The sequence below is a fragment of the Liolophura sinensis genome, chromosome 4, assembly GCF_032854445.1.
Source record: "Liolophura sinensis isolate JHLJ2023 chromosome 4, CUHK_Ljap_v2, whole genome shotgun sequence".
In the NCBI taxonomy this organism is placed as follows: Eukaryota; Metazoa; Mollusca; class Polyplacophora; order Chitonida; family Chitonidae; genus Liolophura; species Liolophura sinensis.
Window position 1 is genome coordinate 24,970,996 of NC_088298.1, and position 6,063 is coordinate 24,977,058.

Here is a 6,063-nt window from a genome sequence, read left to right on the forward strand (position 1 = left end):
ACTTTGTTACAAAGTTACACTTCAGCAATACTAACCTTTGTTATATTTGTCACATTATGTCACCAAGCGCATATCAAAGGCCATTTTAGTTCCAGAAAAACTTTTGGGCTCAAACTCATCAAGCTGGACTAAAACTAATAAGTAAACTCAACAAAAATATGATGGGTTACCAATAAAACAAATTTTTTTCTCTGACATACAAAAGCTCTCAGAAAGCATTATTTTGCACTGTATTTTATAACATTTGGTTCTTAAATGCACTGTCACAACGTCACCTTCAATGTTTGCACTCAGAAACATTAATTTTGTTTCCAAATATTCTGAGGTCCTGTGTGACTATTTGGAGATTTAAATACATTTGTATTTACCTACACTTTACAAGGAGTGGGCTTCCTGAAGACTTCAAACTAACACACATCTCATTCATTAACTTGTGTAATGTGAGAAAAGTTTGGGTGAAAACCATTACAAAATGTCAGATGGGTGTTTCTGTGTTTCCTGAGGGCATCTGTGCTGTACAGTAAGTAAAACCTCTTTTATTTATTTATTTATTTGATTGGTGTTTTACGCCGTACTCAAGAATATTTCACTTATACGACGGCGGCCAGCATTATGGTGGGTGGAAATCGGGCAAAGCCCAGGGGGATACCCACGACCATCTGCAGGTTGCTGACAGACCTTCTCACTTACGGTTGGAGAGGAAGCCAGCATGAGCTGGACTTGAACTCACAGCGACCGCATTGGTGAGAGGCCCCTGGGTCATTACGCCGTGCTAGCGTGCTAACCGACTGAGCCACGGAGGCCCCAACTCTCTTTTATATTTCAGTCGACTTCTTTACCAAACTACAAACATAGTCTTTCAACCGGCCTGAACGCTCAAGGCAGCATGTACATGTACATGTGACAACTTGTGACCAACGTCTAATTATCTGAGTGGACAAGTTTGTAACAAGTTTGTGACAAGTCCTGAAATGGCTTCACTCAAGGACAAAACATATTGTCAACAGTTCAAAGGTCATGGATGAGTTGATTTGATCACTTCCCAGAGGGGGGGGAGGGGGGAGGGGGAAGCCACATTCATACATGCACAATGACATTTTACAAAGGGAAGTAACTTGTCCACTGTGGAGTTTAGCTTATAGTGAGGAAAAGCCCAAGACACATTAGGTGGGATTTTCCCAGTTGCATAGGCATACTGTATCTGTTGAATTTCTACGAATCCACCTAGTGTATACATGTGCACACACAAGCAACAAAAGTTTCACGTGATCTTGTCCACTATGAAAAACTGCCAGTATCAAACACGTCAGATACCAGCAAAACAATATGGCCGCAATACCAATCTGTCTGTGTTTCGCAAATCGACACGGGAAATTAAACAGCACTGAATTATATGACTAGTGCCATTTTGTTTGTGTTACCTGATTTATTAGGACACAATTAATTAATATGGCTGACCATGAGAGACAGAAAATCTGCCTGGTGTATTTGCAAGTACAATGTACACAGCAAATATCCTCAGTATACATGCTTTTCACTGGCAGAAAAGTTTTTCCCTTAAAGCCAATCTACCTCGATATTTTAAAGTTGTTGAGAAACTTCTCCAATTTTGATTTCCACGCTTTAACGTGCACTTTCATGGACTTTTTCATCAACTACATGAATTACACCGGACTCCAAATAAATCTGGTTCCATCTTGGAGGCCTATGATCTATAGGATTCCAATAATCTGGTTCAATCCTTGGGATAAGCAATTAAAACGGAAACATGGCATTTTCTAGGAGCCAAACCAGAAATCTAGAAGAATGTGGTTCTTAGTTTGCTTTATTTCAAGCCCTGTAACAAAAGCCCCTCTGTACAAAACTTCCCTGTAATTAGTGGTTCTTAGTTTGCTTTATTTCAAGCCCTGTAACAAAAGCCCCTCTGTACAAAACTTCCCTGTAATTAGTGGTTCTTAGTTTGCTTTATTTCAAGCCCTGTAACAAAAGCCCCTCTGTACAAAACTTCCCTGTAATTACAGGTGATACTCGTGTACTGTAGTGTACACCTGAAGTGAACATTTTACCCACAGAGTGTACATGCAGCATTTTACCTGAAGTGTACATGTAGCATTTTACCTGAAGTGTACATTTACATGTAGCATTTTACCTGGAGTGTACCTGTAGCATTTTACCTGGAGTGTACATGCAGCATTTTACCTGAAGTGTACATTTACATGTAGCATTTTACCTGGAGTGTACCTGTAGCATTTTACCTGGAGTGTACATGTAGCATTTTACCTGAAGTGTACATTTACATGTAGCATTTTACCTGGAGTGTACCTGTAGCATTTTACCTGGAGTGCACATGTAGCATTTTACCTGGAGTGTACGTGTACATGTAGCATTTTACCTGAAATATACCTGTAGCATTTTTCAAGTTCACCTTTTGCCTGACTGAGTTTTTTTTGCAAAGTCTGATTAAATTCTTGTCAGAAAAACTTGACTGTTGGCATCTAAAGTATCATTTCAAGGCCTTCAAAGGCTTTTTGAAAAAGAATTTCTACATATCAAACTTAGGTGAAGAAGTACAGCACTGTAAATGTTGAAACAAAAAAACAACAAACTAACCATCTTACTTCACCCTTTCTATCTTGCTGCAAACTGTACATGTACACACAATGACAGTGCACAGCAAAGACACACATCTCCTACTGCATCTCAATAAAACACAGTACCACTTGTGAATTCTAATATATCTGATCTATTCACAAAACACGGGACACTGTGAGAAACAGTAGACCAATTCTTTGTGACCACTCACACATGAACTTAGCCCTTATCTACATTATGTTTTTTTTAACACATGCCTTCACCACAGTGAATCCAAACGGCCTACTGCACGTACATGTACATGTCTCACTTTACAGAGTGATGCCAGAAGACAGCGTTCCAGTTTGTTATCGGTCAGTCAATACTACACAAGTCTAAAGTCTACTGGTTAACCCATAAACCCATGTATGCAATGAACTAACATTGCAGCTGCCTATCTCAAATCTACTCATTAACCCATAAACATGCATGCGATGTACTAAAATTGCAGCTGCCTATCTCAAATCTACTCATTAACCCATAAACATGTATGCGATGAACTAACATTGCAGCTGCCTATCTCAAATCTACTCATTAACCCATAAACCCATGTATGCAATGAACTAACATTGCAGCTGCCTATCTCAAATCTACTCATTAACCCATAAACATGTATGCGATGTACTAACATTGCAGCTGCCTATCTCAAATCTACTCATTAACCCATAAACCCATGTATGCGATGAACTAACATTGCGGCTGCCTATCTCAAATCTACTCATTAACCCATAAACATGTATGCGATGAACTAACATTGCAGCTGCCTATCTCAAATCTACTCATTAACCCATAAACCCATGTATGCGATGCCTATCGCAGCTGCCTATCTCAAATCTACTCATTAACCCATAAACCCATGTATGCGATGCCTATCGCAGCTGCCTATCTCAAATCTACTCATTAACCCATAAACCCATGTATGCGATGAACTAACATTGCAGCTGCCTATCTCAAATCTACTCATTAACCCATAAACCCATGTATGCGATGAACTAACATTGCAGCTACCTATCTCAAATCTACTCATTAACCCATAAACATGTATGCGATGAACTAACATTGCAGCTACCTATCTCAAATCTACTCATTAACCCATAAACATGTATGCGATGAACTAACATTGCAGCTGCCTATCTCAAATCTACTCATTAACCCATAAACATGTATGCGATGAACTAACATTGCAGCTACCTATCTCAAATCTACTCATTAACCCATAAACATGTATGCGATGAACTAACATTGCAGCTACCTATCTCAAATCTACTCATTAACCCATAAACATGTATGCGATGAAATAACATTGCAGCTGCCTATCTCAAATCTACTCATTAACCCATAAACCCATGTATGCGATGAACTAACATTAACAAGGAAATGATGGTACTTGTTGCTGCCTCATATGGCGCTCAGCACTGAGAGGTTAGAGCAAGGAAATGATGGTACTTGTTGCTGCCTCATATGGTGCTCGGCACTGAGAGGTTAGGGCAAGGAAATGATGGTACTTGTTGCTGCCTCATACGGCGCCCAGCACTGAGAGGTTAGAGCAGGGAAATGATGGTACTTGTTGCTGCCTCATATGGTGTTCAGCACTGAGGGGTTAGAGCAAGGAAATGATGGTACTTGTTGCTGCCTCATATGGCGCCCAGCGCTGAGAGGTTAGAGCAAGGAAGTGATGGTACTTGTTGCTGCCTCAGACGGCGCTCAGCACTGAGAGGTTAGAGCAAGGAAATGATGGTACTTGTTGCTGCCTCATATGGCGCCCAGCACTGAGAGGTTAGAGCAAGGAAATGATGGTACTTGTTGCTGCCTCATACGGCGCTCAGCACTGGGAGGTTAGAGCAAGGAAATAATGGTACTTGTTGCTGCCTCATACGCTGCTCAGCACCGAGAGGCCAGAGCAAGGAAATGATGGTACTTGTTGCTGCCTCATACGGCGCTCAGCACTGAGAGGTTAGAGCAAGGAAATGATGGTACTTGTTGCTGCCTCATACGGCGCTCAGCACTGAGAGGTTAGAGCAAGGAAATGATGGTACTTGTTGCTGCCTCATACGGCGCTCAACACTGAGAGGTTAGAGCAAGGAAATGATGGTACTTGTTGCTGCCTCATACGGCGCTCAGCACTGAGAGGTTAGAGCAAGGAAATGATGGTACTTGCTGCTGCCTCATATGGTGTTCAGCACTGAGAGGTTAGAGCAAGGAAACAGGACTCGTTGACCTAGCGTCAGTATGATGTGCCTGGGCAGGGTGTAACATCTCGTGTCTTTGGCATGCAGGGCTTTATTGAGAAAACATTTGAAGGTTATGATCCCAAACTTTAAAGGTGACATTGTAGGGATGGAAATAACACCTGTCTACCCGTCAGCGACAGACAATTTCTCTCGGAGGGAAAAGTCACAATCAAATTCACCTGTCGCAGCAACATGTAGGCTCATGAAGTTTACAATCAGGCTGAAGACAACATTCATGCATGTCTATGTTTGTGAAGTCTGTATATTTACTTGGTGTTCCCATAATCACCCATAATGTTGTCGGCCCGAGTCAAAACTGTTACAGCGTCATTTAGTGGCCAAGGTCGTCATCGTCGTCATCAACGAAACTATCGTACATGCGCTTTGAATTCCCCGACCAAACATACATTCAACGTTGAAGAACACACTTCGGTTATCATAGCAATGTCAAAATTAGATCTGCAGGTAGCCATTTTAGATACGAAAAAATGCTTTAGTCCTGGCCTCTTCCTATCCCCCCAAAAGTGTGCAGCTTTAGAACCGCTTGCTCTCTACCTTTCGCTTTACATCACTGCAACCAATAGCAAATTTTGTACAGAAATCTTGAACAACACCCATGTCACTGGGGTCACGGTGATGAGGTAGGAAGTGATGTCAGAAAACACAAACAATCCGTAATACTTTATAGGCATGCATTCACTTTATCTAGAGTATGTACATGACCCTAACCAAAACCTGAAACAATTTTATTGATGAATGCTGATTAAATAGTTCTGCGCAAGAACACACATGATGACGTTAAGCCTAAACAAGCCTACGTGCATCTCACAGGCTCCAAATGTCAAGCTTGTCTATTGGTGGCAGTGATGTAAAGCGAAAGGTAGAGAGTGAAGCAAGCACTGTAGGAAATATGCGTATGGTGCTGCAGGTGTAAAGCGGAGCAACTCAAGACGCAAACACACATACATAAAAATGCACACAGATGTTTTTTCCTCTGTTGTTTGCCTTGAATGGGAAGCGCATGTGCACACAGGTACAGACTGAACTCCCACTGGTACATTTCATTTTGATGATCAACTGTGCAGGAGTCAAAGTCCTGACAGAATATTGAACAAACAGGAAAATGCTACTGAAGACTTATATTGTAACACAATAGACTTATACTGTAACACAGCAGACTTATATTGTAACACAGTAGACT